This window comes from Nelusetta ayraudi, unplaced genomic scaffold (genome assembly GCF_046127955.1).
Source record: "Nelusetta ayraudi isolate G7.1 ecotype Tasmania unplaced genomic scaffold, CSIRO-AGI_Nayr_v1 ptg000069l, whole genome shotgun sequence".
Classification (NCBI taxonomy): Eukaryota; Metazoa; Chordata; class Actinopteri; order Tetraodontiformes; family Monacanthidae; genus Nelusetta; species Nelusetta ayraudi.
Genome location: NW_027466119.1, coordinates 572,188 through 589,019, shown reverse-complemented (window position 1 = coordinate 589,019; position 16,832 = coordinate 572,188).

Here is a 16,832-nt window from a genome sequence, read left to right as displayed (position 1 = left end):
TCCATATTGTCCCTGGGATGATCTACGGCTGACATAATCTTTCTCCAGAACTACAAGCCCTCACCAGCCTTTGTCTTCACCATCGCACCCAGAGCTCTGGCCTGCAACCCGGTCAGCCACTCGCACCAGGGGGGCCCAGCCTGAGGCCGAGTTTGTCATTGCATTGTGCCGTCCCTTTTCGGACGACCTGTCATCAGGACTCCCTGTTGGTTGCATTTACCTCTCATGTCTTAAGGTAAACTTTAAATTACATTTCTTGAGTTTATTTTCCAGATTGTCCCTGGGATGATCTTTGGCTGACATAATCTTCTCCAGAACTACAAGCCCTCACCAGCCTTTGTCTTCACCATCGCACCCAGAGCTCTGGCCTGCAACCCGGTCACCCACTCGCACCAAGGGGGCCCAGCCTGAGTCCGAGTTTGTCATTGCAGTGTGCCGTCCCATGTCGGACCCGCTGTCACCAGGCCTCCCTGTTGGTTGCATTTGCCTCCCTTGTCTGAAGGTAAACTTTAAATTACATTTCTTGAGTTTATTCTCCATATTGTCCCTGGGATGATCTTTGGCTGACATAATCTTTCTCCAGAACTACAAGCCCTCACCTGCCTCTGTCTTCACCATCGCACCCAGAGCTCCAGCACTGCAACCCGGTCCCCCACCCTCACCATGGGTGTCCAGCCTTAGGCGGTTGTTGTCGTTGCAGTGGGCGTCGCCCTCTCGATCAAGCTTTCCCCAGGCCTCCCTGTTGGTTGCATTTGCCTCCCTTGTCTGAAGGTAAACTTTAAATTCCATTTCTTGTGTTTATTCTCCATATTGTCCCTGGGATGACCTTTGGCTGACATGATCTTTCTCCAGAACTACAAGCCCTCACCAGCCTTTGTCTTCACCATCGCACCCAGAGCTCTGGCCTGCAACCCGGTCAGCCACTGGCACCAGGGAGGCCCAGCCTGAGGCCGAGTTTGTCATTGCAGTTTGCCGTCCCATGTCGGACGCGCTGTCATCAGGCCTCCTTGTTGGTTGCATTTGCCTCCCTTGTCTGAAGGTAAACTTTAAATTACATTTCTTGAGTTTATACTCCATATTTTCCCTGGGATGATCTACGGCTGACTTAATCTTGCTCCAGAACTACATGCCCTCACCAGCATGTGACTCCAGGCCACCCTGGGGCTCCAGCCAGGGCTCCAGCACTGCTGCCCGGTCCCCCACTCTCACCAAGGGTGCCCAGCCTGAGGCGGTGGTTGTCGTTGCCGTGGGCGTCGCCCTCTCGATCAAGCTTTCCCCAGGCCTCCCTGTTGGTTGCATTTGCCTCCCTTGTCTGAAGGTAAACTTTAAATTCCATTTCTTGAGTTTATTCTCCATATTTTCCCTGGGATGATATTTGGCTGACTTAATCTTGCTCCAGAACTACAAGCCCTCACCAGCCTTTGTCTTCACCATCACACCCTGAGCTCTGGCCTGCAACCCGGTCAGCCACTGGCACCAGGGGTGCCCAGCCTGAGGCCGAGTTTGTCATTGCAGTGTGCTGTCCCATGTCGGACGCGCTGTCACCAGGCCTCCCTGTTGGTTGCATTTGCCTCCCTTGTCTGAAGGTAAACTTTAAATTCCATTTCTTGAGTTTATTCTCCATATTTTCCCTGGGATGATCTTTGGCTGACTTAATCTTGCTCCAGAACTACAAGCCCTCACCAGCCTTTGTCTTCACCATCGCACCCAGAGCTTTGGCCTGCAACCCGGTCAGCCACTCGCACCAGGGGGGCCCAGCCTGAGGCCGAGGTTGTCATTGCAGTGTGCCGTCCCATGTCGAACGACCTGTCATCAGGCCTCCCTGTTGGTTGCATTTGCCTCCCTTGTCTGAAGGTAAACTTTAAATTCCATTTCTTGAGTTTATTCTCCATATTGTCCCTGGGATGATCTTTGGCTGACATAATCTTTCTCCAGAACTACAAGCCCTCACCAGCCTTTGTCTTCACCATCGCACCCAGAGCTTTGGCCTGCAACCCGGTCATCCACTCGCACCAGGGTGGCCCAGCCTGAGGCCGAGTTTGTCATTGCAGTGTGCCGTCCTATGTCGGACGCGCTGTCACCAGGCCTCCCTGTTGGTTGCATTTGCCTCCCTTGTCTGAAGGTAAACTTTAAATTCCATTTCTTGACTTTATTCTCCATATTGTCCCTGGGATGATCTTTGGCTGACATAATCTTTCTCCAGAACTACAAGCCCTCACCAGCCTTTGTCTTCACCATCGCACCCAGAGCTCTGGCCTGCAACCCGGTCAGCCACTCGCACCAGGGGGGCCCTGCCTGAGGCCGAGTTTGTCATTGCATTGTGCCGTCCCTTTTCGGACGACCTGTCATCAGGACTCCCTGTTGGTTGCATTTACCTCTCATGTCTTAAGGTAAACTTTAAATTACATTTCTTGAGTTTATTTTCCAGATTGTCCCTGGGATGATCTTTGGCTGACATAATCCTCTCCAGAACTACAAGCCCTCACCAGCCTTTGTCTTCACCATCGCACCCAGAGCTCTGGCCTGCAACCCGGTCACCCACTCGCACCAAGGGGGCCCAGCCTGAGTCCGAGTTTGTCATTGCAGTGTGCCGTCCCATGTCGGACCCGCTGTCACCAGGCCTCCCTGTTGGTTGCATTTGCCTCCCTTGTCTGAAGGTAAACTTTAAATTACATTTCTTGAGTTTATTCTCCATATTGTCCCTGGGATTATCTTTGGCTGACATAATCTTTCTCCAGAACTACAAGCCCTCACCTGCCTCTGTCTTCACCATCGCACCCAGAGCTCTGGCCTGCAACCTTGTCACCCACTCGCACCAAGGGGGCCCAGCCTGAGGCCGAGTTTGTCATTGCAATGTGCTGTCCCATGTCGGACGCGCTGTCACCAGGCCTCCTTGTTGGTTGCATTTGCCTCCCTTGTCTGAAGGTAAACTTTAAATTCCCTTTCTTGAGTTTATTCTCCATATTGTCCTTGGGATGATCTACGGCTGACTTAATCTTGCTCCAGAACTACAAGCCCTCACCAGCATGTGACTCCAGGCCACCCCGGGGCTCCAGCCAGGCCTCCAGCACTGCTATCCGGTCCCCCACCCTCACCAGGGGTGCCCAGCCTTAGGCGGTGGTTGTCGTTGCAGTGGGCGTCGCCCTCTCGATCAAGCTTTCCCCAGGCCTCCCTGTTGGTTGCGTTTACCTCCCTTGTCTGAAGGTAAACTTTAAATTCCATTTTTTGAATTAATTGTCCATATTGTCCCTGGGATGATCTTTGGCTGACATAATCTTTCTCCAGAACTACAAGCCCTCACAAGCCTTTGTCTCAATCACCACACCCAGGTCTCCAGCACTGCAACCCGGTCCCCCACTCACACCAGGGGGGCCCAGCCTGAGGCTGATTTTGTCATTGCAGTGTGCCGTCACACATCGGACGCGCTATCACCAGGCCTCCCTGTTGGTTGCATTTGCCTGCCTTGTCTGAAGGTAAACTTTAAATTCCATTTCTTGAGTTTATTCTCCATATTGTCCCTGGGATGATCTTTGGCTGACTTAATCTTGCTCCAGAACTACAAGCCCTCACCAGCATGTGACTCCAGGCCAGACCGGGGCTCCAGCCAGGGCTCCAGCACTGCTGCCTGGTCCCCCACTCTCACCAGGGGTGCCCAGCCTTAGGCGGTGGTTGTCGTTGCAGTGGGCGTCGCCCTCTCGATCAAGCTTTCCACAGGCCTCCCTGTTGGTTGCATTTGCCTCCCTTGTCTGAAGGTAAACTTTAAATTACATTTCTTGAGTTTATTCTCCATATTGTCCCTGGGATGATCTACGGCTGACATAATCTTTCTCCAGAACTACAAGCCCTCACCAGCCTTTGTCTTCACCATCGCACCCAGAGCTCTGGCCTGCAACCCGGTCAGCCACTCGCACCAGGGGGGCCCAGCCTGAGGCCGAGTTTGTCATTGCATTGTGCCGTCCCTTTTCTGACGACCTGTCATCAGGACTCCCTGTTGGTTGCATTTGCCTCCCTTGTCTGAAGGTAAACTTTAAATTCCATTTCTTGAGTTTATTCTCCATATTGTCCCTGGGATGATCTTTGGCTGACATAATCTTTCTCCAGAACTACAAGCCCTCACCAACCTTTGTCTTAAGCACTGCACCAGGATTTCTGCCAGTGCAAACTCGGTCCCCCACTCGCACCAGGGGGGCCCAGCCTGAGGCCGAGTTTGTCATTGCAGTTTGCCGTCCCATGTCGGACGCGCTGTCACCAGGCCTCCCTGTTTGTTGCATTTGCCTCCCTTGTCTGAAGGTAAACTTTAAATTACATTTCTTGAGTTTATTCTCCAGATTGTCCCTGGGATGATCTTTGGCTGACATAATCTTCTCCAGAACTACAAGCCCTCACCAGCCTTTGTCTTCACCATCGCACCCAGAGCTCTGGCCTGCAACCCGGTCACCCACTCGCGCCAAGGGGGCCCAGCCTGAGGCCGAGTTTGTCATTGCAGTGTGCCGCCCCACATCGGACGAGCTGTCACCAGGCCTCCCTGTTGGTTGCATTTGCCTCCCTTGTCTGAAGGTAAACTTTAAATTCCATTTCTTGAGTTTATTCTCCATATTGTCCCTGGGATGATCTACGGCTGACTTAATCTTGCTCCAGAACTACAAGCCCTCACCAGCATGTGACTCCAGGCCACCCCGGGGCTCCAGCCAGGCCTCCAGCACTGCTGCCCGGTCCCCCACTCTCACCAGGGGTGCCCAGCCTTAGGCGGTGGTTGTCGTTGCAGTGGGCGTCGCCCTCTCGATCAAGCTTTCCACAGGCCTCCCTGTTGGTTGCATTTGCCTCCCTTGTCTGAAGGTATACTTTAAATTACATTTCTTGAGTTTATTCTCCATATTGTCCCTGGGATGATCTTTGGCTGACATGATCTTTCTCCAGAACTACAAGCCCTCACCAGCCTTTGTCTTCACCATCGCACCCAGAGCTCTGGCCTGCAACCCGGTCAGCCACTGGCACCAGGGAGGCCCAGCCTGAGGCCGAGTTTGTCATTGCAGTTTGCCGTCCCATGTCGGACGCGCTGTCATCAGGCCTCCTTGTTGGTTGCATTTGCCTCCCTTGTCTGAAGGTAAACTTTAAATTACATTTCTTGAGTTTATACTCCATATTTTCCCTGGGATGATCTACGGCTGACTTAATCTTGCTCCAGAACTACAAGCCCTCACCAGCATGTGACTCCAGGCCACCCTGGGGCTCCAGCCAGGGCTCTAGCACTGCTGCCCGGTCCCCCACTCTCACCAAGGGTGCCCAGCCTTAGGCGGTGGTTGTCGTTGCCGTGGGCGTCGCCCTCTCGATCAAGCTTTCCCCAGGCCTCCCTGTTGGTTGCATTTGCCTCCCTTGTCTGAAGGTAAACTTTAAATTCCATTTCTTGACTTTATTCTCCATATTGTCCCTGGGATGATCTTTGGCTGACATAATCTTTCTCCAGAACTACCAGCCCTCACAAGCCTTTGTCTCCAGCACCACACCCAGGGCTCCAGCACTGCAACTCGGTCCCCCACTCACACCAGGGGTGCCCAGCCTGAGGCTGATTTTGTCATTGCAGTGTGCCGTCCCATGTCGGACGCGCTGTCACCATGCCTCCCTGTTGGTTGCATTTGCCTCCCTTGTTTGAGGGTAAACTTTAAATTCCATTTCTTGAGTTTAGTCTCCATATTGTCCCTGGGATGATCTTTGGGTGACATAATCTTTCTCCAGAACTACAAGCCCTCACCAGCCTTTGTCTTCAGCACCGCACCAGGAGTTCCGCCAGTGCAACCTCGGTCCCCCACTCTCACCAGGGGGGCCCAGCCTGAGGCCGAGGTTGTCATTGCAGTGTGCCGTCCCACATCGGACGCGCTGTCACCAGGCCTCCCTGTTGGTTGCATTTGCCTCCCTTGTCTGAAGGTAAACTTTAAATTCCCTTTCTTGAGTTTATTCTCCATATTGTCCCTGGGATGATCTACGGCTGACTTAATCTTGCTCCAGAACTACAAGCCCTCACCAGCATGTGACTCCAGGCCTCCCTGGGGCTCCAGCCAGGGCTCCAGCACTGCTGCCCGGTCCCCCACTCTCACCAGGGGTGCCCAGCCTTAGGCGGTGGTTGTCGTTGCAGTGGGCGTCGCCCTCTCGATGAAGCTTTCCCCAGGCCTCCCTGTTGGTTGCATTTGCCTCCCTTGTCTGAAGGTAAACTTTAAATTACATTTCTTGAGTTTATTCTCCATATTGTCCCTGGGATGATCTTTGGCTGACATAATCTTTCTCCAGAACTACAAGCCCTCACCAGCCTTTGTCTTCACCATCGCACCCAGAGCTTTGGCCTGCAACCCTGTCAGCCACTCGCACCAGGGGGGCCCAGCCTGAGGCCGAGGTTGTCATTGCAGTGTGCCGTCCCATGTCGGACGACCTGTCATCAGGCCTCCCTGTTGGTTGCATTTGCCTCCCTTGTCTGAAGGTGAACTTTAAATTCCATTTCTTGAGTTTATTCTCCATATTGTGCCTGGGATGATCTACGGCTGACTTAATCTTGCTCCAGAACTACAAGCCCTCACCAGCATGTGACTCCAGGCCAGACCGGGGCTCCAGCCAGGGCTCTAGCACTGCTGCCCGGTCCCCCATCCTCACCAGGGGTGTCCAGCCTTAGGGGGTGGTTGTCGTTGCAGTGGGCGTCGCCCTCTCGATCAAGCTTTCCCCAGGCCTCCCTGTTGGTTGCATTTGCTTCCCTTGTCTGAAGGTAAACTTTAAATTACATTTCTTGAGTTTATTTTCCATATTGTCCCTGGGATGATCTTTGGCTGACATAATCTTGCTCCAGAACTACAAGCCCTCACCATTCTTTGTCTTCACCATCGCACCCAGAGCTCTGGCCTGCAACCCGGTCACCCACTCTCACCAAGGGGCCCCATTCTGAGGCCGATTTTGTCATTGTAGTGTGCCGTCCCATGTCGGACGCGCTGTCACCAGGCCTCCCTGTTGGTTGCATTTGCCTCCCTTGTCTGAAGGTAAACTTTAAATTCCCTTTCTTGAGTTTATTCTCCATATTGTCCCTGGGATGATCTTTGGCTGACATAATCTTTCTCCAGAACTACAATCCCTCACAGGCCTTTGTCTTCAGCACCGCACCAGGAGTTCCGCCAGTGCAACCTCGGTCCCCCACTCGCACCAGGGGGGCCCAGCCTGAGGCCGAGGTTGTCATTGCAGTGTGCCGTTTCACATCGGACGAGCTGTCACCAGGCCTCCCTGTTGGTTGCATTTGCCTCCCTTGTCTGAAGGTAAACTTTAAATTCCATTTCTTGTGTTTATTCTCCATATTTTCCCAGGGATGATCTTTGGCTGACTTAATCTTGCTCCAGAACTACAAGCCCTCACAAGTCTTTGTCTCCAGCACCACACCCAGGGCTCCAGCACTGCAACCCGGTTCCCCACTCACACCAGGGGGGCCCAGCCTGAGGCTGATTTTGTCATTGCAGTGTGCCGTCCCATGTCGGAGGCGCTGTCCCCAGGTCTCCCTGTTGGTTGCAATTTCCTCCCTTGTCTGAAGGTAAACTTTAAATTCCATTTCTTGAGTTTATTCTCCATATTGTCCCTGGGATGATCTTTGGCTGACATAATCTTTCTCCAGAACTACAAGCCCTCACCAGCCTTTGTCTTCACCATCGCACCCAGAGCTTTGGCCTGCAACCCGGTCAGCCACTCGCACCAGGGGGGCCCAGCCTGAGGCCGGGTTTGTCATTGCAGTGTGCCCAGAACTACAAGCCCTCACCAGCCTTTGTCTTCACCATCGCACCCAGAGCTCTGGCCTGCAACCCGGTCACCCACTCGCACCAGGGGGGCCCTGCCTGAGGCCGAGTTTGTCATTGCAGTGTGCCCAGAACTACAAGCCCTCACCAGCCTTTGTCTTCACCATCGCACCCAGAGCTCTGGCCTGCAACCCGGTCACCCACTCGCACCAGGGGGGCCCTGCCTGAGGCCGAGTTTGTCATTGCAGTGTGCCGTCCCTTGTCGGACGCGCTGTCACCAGGCCTCCCTGTTGGTTGCATTTGCCTCCCTTGTCTGAAGGTAAACTTTAAATTCCATTTCTTGAGTTTATTCTCCATATTGTCCCTGGGATGATCTTTGGCTGACATAATCTTTCTCCAGAACTACAAGCCCTCACTAACCTTAGTCTTCAGCACTGCACCAGGATTTCTGCCAGTGCAAACTCGGTCCCCCACTCGCACCAGGGGGGCCCAGCCTGAGGCCGAGTTTGTCATTGCAGTTTGCCGTCCCATGTTGGACGCGCTGTCACCAGGCCTCCCTGTTTGTTGCATTTGCCTCCCTTGTCTGAAGGTAAACTTTAAATTACATTTCTTGAGTTTATTCTCCAGATTGTCCCTGGGATGATCTTTGGCTGACATAATCTTCTCCAGAACTACAAGCCCTCACCAGCCTTTGTCTTCACCATCGCACCCAGAGCTCTGGCCTGCAACCCGGTCACCCACTCGCACCAAGGGGGCCCAGCCTGAGTCCGAGTTTGTCATTGCAGTGTGCCGTCCCATGTCGGACGCGCTGTCACCAGGCCTCCCTGTTGGTTGCATTTGCCTCCCTTGTCTGAAGGTAAACTTTAAATTACATTTCTTGAGTTTATTCTCCATATTGTCCCTGGGATGATCTTTGGCTGACATAATCTTTCTCCAGAACTACAAGCCCTCACCAGCCTTTGTCTTCACCATCGCACCCAGAGCTCTGGCCTGCAACCCGGTCAGCCACTCGCACCAAGGGGGCCAAGCCTGAGGCCGAGTTTGTCATTGCAGTGTGCCGTCCCATGTCGGACGCGCTGTCAGCCTTTGTCTTCAGCACCGCACCAGGAGTTCCGCCAGTGCAACCTCGGTCCCCCACTCTCACCAGGGGGGCCCAGCCTGAGGCCGAGGTTGTCATTGCAGTGTGCCGTCCCACATCGGACGCGCTGTCACCAGGCCTCCCTGTTGGTTGCATTTGCCTCCCTTGTCTGAAGGTAAACTTTAAATTCCCTTTCTTGAGTTTATTCTCCATATTGTCCCTGGGATGATCTACGGCTGACTTAATCTTGCTCCAGAACTACAAGCCCTCACCAGCATGTGACTCCAGGCCTCCCTGGGGCTCCAGCCAGGGCTCCAGCACTGCTGCCCGGTCCCCCACTCTCACCAGGGGTGCCCAGCCTTAGGCGGTGGTTGTCGTTGCAGTGGGCGTCGCCCTCTCGATGAAGCTTTCCCCAGGCCTCCCTGTTGGTTGCATTTGCCTCCCTTGTCTGAAGGTAAACTTTAAATTACATTTCTTGAGTTTATTCTCCATATTGTCCCTGGGATGATCTTTGGCTGACATAATCTTTCTCCAGAACTACAAGCCCTCACCAGCCTTTGTCTTCACCATCGCACCCAGAGCTTTGGCCTGCAACCCTGTCAGCCACTCGCACCAGGGGGGCCCAGCCTGAGGCCGAGGTTGTCATTGCAGTGTGCCGTCCCACATCGGACGCGCTATCACCAGGCCTCCCTGTTGGTTGCATTTGCCTCCCTTGTCTGAAGGTAAACTTTAAATTCCATTTCTTGAGTTTATTCTCCATATTGTCCCTGGGATGATCTTTGGCTGACATAATCTTTCTCCAGAACTACAAGCCCTCACCAGCCTTTGTCTTCAGCACCGCACCAGGAGTTCCGCCAGTGCAACATCGGTCCCCCACTCACACCAGGGGGGCCCAGCCTGAGGCCGAGGTTGTCATTGCAGTGTGCCGTCCCACATCGGACGCGCTGTCACCAGGCCTCCCTGTTGGTTGCATTTGCCTCCCTTGTCTGAAGGTAAACTTTAAATTACATTTCTTGAGTTTATTCTCCATATTGTCCCTGGGATGATCTTTGGCTGACTTAATCTTGCTCCAGAACTACAAGCCCTCACAAGTCTTTGTCTTCAGCACCACACCCAGGGCTCCAGCACTGCAACCCGGTCTCCCACTCACACCAGGGAGGCCCAACCTGAGGCTGATTTTGTCATTGCAGTCTGCCGTCCCATGTCGGACGCGCTGTCACCAGGCCTCCCTTTTGGTTGCATTTGCCTCCCTTGTCTGAAGGTAAACTTTAAATTACATTTCTTGAGTTTATTCTCCATATTGTCCCTGGGATGATCTTTGGCTGACATAATCTTTCTCCAGAACGACAAGCCCTCACCAGCCTTTGTCTTCACCATCGCACCCAGAGCTTTGGCCTGCAACCCGGTCAGCCACTCGCACCAGGGGGGCCCAGCCTGAGGCCGGGTTTGTCATTGCAGTGTGCCCAGAACTACAAGCCCTCACCAGCCTTTGTCTTCACCATCGCACCCAGAGCTCTGGCCTGCAACCCGGTCACCCACTCGCACCAGGGGGGCCCTGCCTGAGGCCGAGTTTGTCATTGCAGTGTGCCCAGAACTACAAGCCCTCACCAGCCTTTGTCTTCACCATCGCACCCAGAGCTCTGGCCTGCAACCCGGTCACCCACTCGCACCAGGGGGGCCCTGCCTGAGGCCGAGTTTGTCATTGCAGTGTGCCGTCCCTTGTCGGACGCGCTGTCACCAGGCCTCCCTGTTGGTTGCATTTGCCTCCCTTGTCTGAAGGTAAACTTTAAATTACATTTCTTGAGTTTATTCTCCAGATTGTCCCTGGGATGATCTTTGGCTGACATAATCTTTCTCCAGAACTACAAGCCCTCACTAACCTTAGTCTTCAGCACTGCACCAGGATTTCTGCCAGTGCAAACTCGGTCCCCCACTCGCACCAGGGGGGCCAAGCCTGAGGCCGAGTTTGTCATTGCAGTTTGCCGTCCCATGTTGGATGCGCTGTCACCAGGCCTCCCTGTTTGTTGCATTTGCCTCCCTTGTCTGAAGGTAAACTTTAAATTACATTTCTTGAGTTTATTCTCCAGATTGTCCCTGGGATGATCTTTGGCTGACATAATCTTCTCCAGAACTACAAGCCCTCACCAGCCTTTGTCTTCACCATCGCACCCAGAGCTCTGGCCTGCAACCCGGTCACCCACTCGCACCAAGGGGGCCCAGCCTGAGTCCGAGTTTGTCATTGCAGTGTGCCGTCCCATGTCGGACGCGCTGTCACCAGGCCTCCCTGTTGGTTGCATTTGCCTCCCTTGTCTGAAGGTAAACTTTAAATTACATTTCTTGAGTTTATTCTCCATATTGTCCCTGGGATGATCTTTGGCTGACATAATCTTTCTCCAGAACTACAAGCCCTCACCAGCCTTTGTCTTCACCATCGCACCCAGAGCTCTGGCCTGCAACCCGGTCAGCCACTCGCACCAAGGGGGCCAAGCCTGAGGCCGAGTTTGTCATTGCAGTGTGCCGTCCCATGTCGGACGCGCTGTCAGCCTTTGTCTTCAGCACCGCACCAGGAGTTCCGCCAGTGCAACCTCGGTCCCCCACTCTCACCAGGGGGGCCCAGCCTGAGGCCGAGGTTGTCATTGCAGTGTGCCGTCCCACATCGGACGCGCTGTCACCAGGCCTCCCTGTTGGTTGCATTTGCCTCCCTTGTCTGAAGGTAAACTTTAAATTCCCTTTCTTGAGTTTATTCTCCATATTGTCCCTGGGATGATCTACGGCTGACTTAATCTTGCTCCAGAACTACAAGCCCTCACCAGCATGTGACTCCAGGCCTCCCTGGGGCTCCAGCCAGGGCTCCAGCACTGCTGCCCGGTCCCCCACTCTCACCAGGGGTGCCCAGCCTTAGGCGGTGGTTGTCGTTGCAGTGGGCGTCGCCCTCTCGATGAAGCTTTCCCCAGGCCTCCCTGTTGGTTGCATTTGCCTCCCTTGTCTGAAGGTAAACTTTAAATTACATTTCTTGAGTTTATTCTCCATATTGTCCCTGGGATGATCTTTGGCTGACATAATCTTTCTCCAGAACTACAAGCCCTCACCAGCCTTTGTCTTCACCATCGCACCCAGAGCTTTGGCCTGCAACCCTGTCAGCCACTCGCACCAGGGGGGCCCAGCCTGAGGCCGAGGTTGTCATTGCAGTGTGCCGTCCCACATCGGACGCGCTATCACCAGGCCTCCCTGTTGGTTGCATTTGCCTCCCTTGTCTGAAGGTAAACTTTAAATTCCATTTCTTGAGTTTATTCTCCATATTGTCCCTGGGATGATCTTTGGCTGACATAATCTTTCTCCAGAACTACAAGCCCTCACCAGCCTTTGTCTTCAGCACCGCACCAGGAGTTCCGCCAGTGCAACATCGGTCCCCCACTCACACCAGGGGGGCCCAGCCTGAGGCCGAGGTTGTCATTGCAGTGTGCCGTCCCACATCGGACGCGCTGTCACCAGGCCTCCCTGTTGGTTGCATTTGCCTCCCTTGTCTGAAGGTAAACTTTAAATTACATTTCTTGAGTTTATTCTCCATATTGTCCCTGTGATGATCTTTGGCTGACTTAATCTTGCTCCAGAACTACAAGCCCTCACAAGTCTTTGTCTTCAGCACCACACCCAGGGCTCCAGCACTGCAACCCGGTCTCCCACTCACACCAGGGAGGCCCAACCTGAGGCTGATTTTGTCATTGCAGTCTGCAGTCCCATGTCGGACGCGCTGTCACCAGGCCTCCCTTTTGGTTGCATTTGCCTCCCTTGTCTGAAGGTAAACTTTAAATTCCATTTCTTGAGTTTATTCTCCATATTGTCCCTGGGATGATCTTTGGCTGACATAATCTTTCTCCAGAACTACAAGCCCTCACCAGCCTTTGTCTTCAGCACCGCACCAGGAGTTCCGCCAGTGCAACCTCGGTCCCCCACTCTCACCAGGGGGGCCCAGCCTGAGGCCGAGGTTGTCATTGCAGTGTGCCGTCCCACATCGGACGCGCTGTCACCAGGCCTCCCTGTTGGTTGCATTTGCCTCCCTTGTCTGAAGGTAAACTTTAAATTCCCTTTCTTGAGTTTATTCTCCATATTGTCCCTGGGATGATCTACGGCTGACTTAATCTTGCTCCAGAACTACAAGCCCTCACCAGCATGTGACTCCAGGCCTCCCTGGGGCTCCAGCCAGGGCTCCAGCACTGCTGCCCGGTCCCCCACTCTCACCAGGGGTGCCCAGCCTTAGGCGGTGGTTGTCGTTGCAGTGGGCGTCGCCCTCTCGATGAAGCTTTCCCCAGGCCTCCCTGTTGGTTGCATTTGCCTCCCTTGTCTGAAGGTAAACTTTAAATTCCATTTCTTGAGTTTATTCTCCATATTGTCCCTGGGATGATCTTTGGCTGACATAATCTTTCTCCAGAACTACAAGCCCTCACCAGCCTTTGTCTTCACCATCGCACCCAGAGCTTTGGCCTGCAACCCTGTCAGCCACTCGCACCAGGAGGGCCCAGCCTGAGGCCGAGGTTGTCATTGCAGTGTGCCGTCCCATGTCGGACGACCTGTCATCAGGCCTCCCTGTTGGTTGCATTTGCCTCCCTTGTCTGAAGTTAAACTTTAAATTCCCTTTCTTGAGTTTATTCTCCATATTGTCCCTGGGATGATCTTTGGCTGACTTAATCTGGCTCCAGAACTACAAGCCCTCACCAGCATGTGACTCCAGGCTACCCTGGGGCTCCAGCCAGGGCTCCAGCACTGCTGCCCGGTCCCCCACTCTCACCAGGGGGGCCCAGCCTTAGGCGGTGGTTGTCGTTGCAGTGGGCGTCGCCCTCTCGATCAAGCTTTCCCCAGGCCTCCCTGTTGGTTGCATTTGCCTCCCTTGTCTGAAGGTAAACTTTAAATTACATTTCTTGAGTTTATTCTCCATATTGTCCCTGGGATGATCTTTGGCTGACATAATCTTTCTCCAGAACTACAAGCCCTCACAAGCCTTTGTCTCCAGCACCACACCCAGGGCTCCTGCACTGCAACTCGGTCCCCCACTCACACCAGGGGTGTCCAGCCTGAGGCTGATTTTGTCATTGCAGTGTGCCGTCCCACATCGGACGCGCTATCACCAGGCCTCCCTGTTGGTTGCATTTGCCTCCCTTGTCTGAAGGTGAACTTTAAATTCCATTTCTTGAGTTTATTCTCCATATTGTGCCTGGGATGATCTACGGCTGACTTAATCTTGCTCCAGAACTACAAGCCCTCACCAGCATGTGACTCCAGGCCAGACCGGGGCTCCAGCCAGGGCTCTAGCACTGCTGCCCGGTCCCCCATCCTCACCAGGGGTGTCCAGCCTTAGGGGGTGGTTGTCGTTGCAGTGGGCGTCGCCCTCTCGATCAAGCTTTCCCCAGGCCTCCCTGTTGGTTGCATTTGCCTCCCTTGTCTGAAGGTAAACTTTAAATTACATTTCTTGAGTTTATTTTCCATATTGTCCCTGGGATGATCTTTGGCTGACATAATCTTGCTCCAGAACTACAAGCCCTCACCATTCTTTGTCTTCACCATCGCACCCAGAGCTCTGGCCTGCAACCCGGTCACCCACTCGCACCAAGGGGCCCCATTCTGAGGCCGATTTTGTCATTGTAGTGTGCCGTCCCATGTCGGACGCGCTGTCACCAGGCCTCCCTGTTGGTTGCATTTGCCTCCCTTGTCTGAAGGTAAACTTTAAATTCCCTTTCTTGAGTTTATTCTCCATATTGTCCCTGGGATGATCTTTGGCTGACATAATCTTTCTCCAGAACTACAAGCCCTCACAGGCCTTTGTCTTCAGCACCGCACCAGGAGTTCCGCCAGTGCAACCTCGGTCCCCCACTCGCACCAGGGGGGCCCAGCCTGAGGCCGAGGTTGTCATTGCAGTGTGCCGTTTCACATCGGACGAGCTGTCACCAGGCCTCCCTGTTGGTTGCATTTGCCTCCCTTGTCTGAAGGTAAACTTTAAATTCCATTTCTTGTGTTTATTCTCCATATTTTCCCAGGGATGATCTTTGGCTGACTTAATCTTGCTCCAGAACTACAAGCCCTCACAAGTCTTTGTCTCCAGCACCACACCCAGGGCTCCAGCACTGCAACCCGGTTCCCCACTCACACCAGGGGGGCCCAGCCTGAGGCTGATTTTGTCATTGCAGTCTGTCGTCCCATGTCGGACGCGCTGTCACCAGGCCTCCCTTTTGGTTGCATTTGCCTCCCTTGTCTGAAGGTAAACTTTAAATTCCATTTCTTGAGTTTATTCTCCATATTGTCCCTGGGATGATCTTTGGCTGACATAATCTTTCTCCAGAACTACAAGCCCTCACCAGCCTTTGTCTTCAGCACCGCACCAGGAGTTCCGCCAGTGCAACCTCGGTCCCCCACTCTCACCAGGGGGGCCCAGCCTGAGGCCGAGGTTGTCATTGCAGTGTGCCGTCCCACATCGGACGCGCTGTCACCAGGCCTCCCTGTTGGTTGCATTTGCCTCCCTTGTCTGAAGGTAAACTTTAAATTCCCTTTCTTGAGTTTATTCTCCATATTGTCCCTGGGATGATCTACGGCTGACTTAATCTTGCTCCAGAACTACAAGCCCTCACCAGCATGTGACTCCAGGCCTCCCTGGGGCTCCAGCCAGGGCTCCAGCACTGCTGCCCGGTCCCCCACTCTCACCAGGGGTGCCCAGCCTTAGGCGGTGGTTGTCGTTGCAGTGGGCGTCGCCCTCTCGATGAAGCTTTCCCCAGTTCTCCCTGTTGGTTGCATTTGCCTCCCTTGTCTGAAGGTAAACTTTAAATTCCATTTCTTGAGTTTATTCTCCATATTGTCCCTGGGATGATCTTTGGCTGACATAATCTTTCTCCAGAACTACAAGCCCTCACCAGCCTTTGTCTTCACCATCGCACCCAGAGCTTTGGCCTGCAACCCTGTCAGCCACTCGCACCAGGAGGGCCCAGCCTGAGGCCGAGGTTGTCATTGCAGTGTGCCGTCCCATGTCGGACGACCTGTCATCAGGCCTCCCTGTTGGTTGCATTTGCCTCCCTTGTCTGAAGTTAAACTTTAAATTCCCTTTCTTGAGTTTATTCTCCATATTGTCCCTGGGATGATCTTTGGCTGACTTAATCTGGCTCCAGAACTACAAGCCCTCACCAGCATGTGACTCCAGGCTACCCTGGGGCTCCAGCCAGGGCTCCAGCACTGCTGCCCGGTCCCCCACTCTCACCAGGGGTGCCCAGCCTTAGGCGGTGGTTGTCGTTGCAGTGGGCGTCGCCCTCTCGATCAAGCTTTCCCCAGGCCTCCCTGTTGGTTGCATTTGCCTCCCTTGTCTGAAGGTAAACTTTAAATTACATTTCTTGAGTTTATTCTCCATATTGTCCCTGGGATGATCTTTGGCTGACATAATCTTTCTCCAGAACTACAAGCCCTCACAAGCCTTTGTCTCCAGCACCACACCCAGGGCTCCTGCACTGCAACTCGGTCCCCCACTCACACCAGGGGTGTCCAGCCTGAGGCTGATTTTGTCATTGCAGTGTGCCGTCCCACATCGGACGCGCTATCACCAGGCCTCCCTGTTGGTTGCATTTGCCTCCCTTGTCTGAAGGTGAACTTTAAATTCCATTTCTTGAGTTTATTCTCCATATTGTGCCTGGGATGATCTACGGCTGACTTAATCTTGCTCCAGAACTACAAGCCCTCACCAGCATGTGACTCCAGGCCAGACCGGGGCTCCAGCCAGGGCTCTAGCACTGCTGCCCGGTCCCCCATCCTCACCAGGGGTGTCCAGCCTTAGGGGGTGGTTGTCGTTGCAGTGGGCGTCGCCCTCTCGATCAAGCTTTCCCCAGGCCTCCCTGTTGGTTGCATTTGCCTCCCTTGTCTGAAGGTAAACTTTAAATTACATTTCTTGAGTTTATTTTCCATATTGTCCCTGGGATGATCTTTGGCTGACATAATCTTGCTCCAGAACTACAAGCCCTCACCATTCTTTG